The sequence below is a fragment of the Mastomys coucha genome, unplaced genomic scaffold (genome assembly GCF_008632895.1).
Source record: "Mastomys coucha isolate ucsf_1 unplaced genomic scaffold, UCSF_Mcou_1 pScaffold21, whole genome shotgun sequence".
Taxonomy (NCBI): domain Eukaryota; kingdom Metazoa; phylum Chordata; class Mammalia; order Rodentia; family Muridae; genus Mastomys; species Mastomys coucha.
In genome coordinates, this window is record NW_022196904.1 from 49,383,724 (window position 1) to 49,384,510 (window position 787).

A 787-nucleotide genomic window follows, 5' to 3' on the forward strand; every position below is an offset into this window, starting at 1 on the left:
CTGATGTGTGACCAATTTTATGGTCAATTTTGGAGAAGGTACCATGAGGTGCTGAGAAGAAGGTATATACTTTTTAGAATAAAAAGTTCTATAGAAAAGTTTTACACCTTTTGTAAGATTGAACTACATGACAGAGTCTATTCTAGGCTGTTTTAAGATTTCCTTTGTCAATGCAATTAATCTAAATCTCTTCAATTTAGCTTCAGGCAGACTCTTGACATAAGCAAAAAGCAGCCACATTCTTCACAAAAATATCGTAAGAATGATCTCTAGGCAACATACTAAAATTCTTCTTCTTTGAAATCTAGTGAGCCAGGGCCTCACAGTTCAAATCACCCTCAGGATCACTCTATTCCATGTAGCTGCTGGAATGGATTATTAAACCTCACTTAAAGCATTCCACTACTTCCCTAATCCATAATCCCAAAATCCACATAATCTCAAAAAAAAAAAAAAACATGGTCAGGGCAATCTCAACAGCACCCCAGTCCCTGGTAGCAATATCTGTCTTAATTAGGGTTTTATTGCTGTAAAGAGACACCATGACCAAGGCAACTCTTATAAATTCAATCATTTAATTGGGACTAGATTACCATTTTTGAGGTTTGGCCAATTAGTGTATCATGGTAAGGAACATGGTGGCATGCAAGTAGGTATGGTGCTAAAGGAACTGAGAGTTCTACATGTTGATCTGAAGGCAGCCAGGAGGAAACCCGGGCTCTTTCCATACCTCAACTATTGTGAACACATCACTATATACATGGGTGATGAAGTCTTACTGTTATAT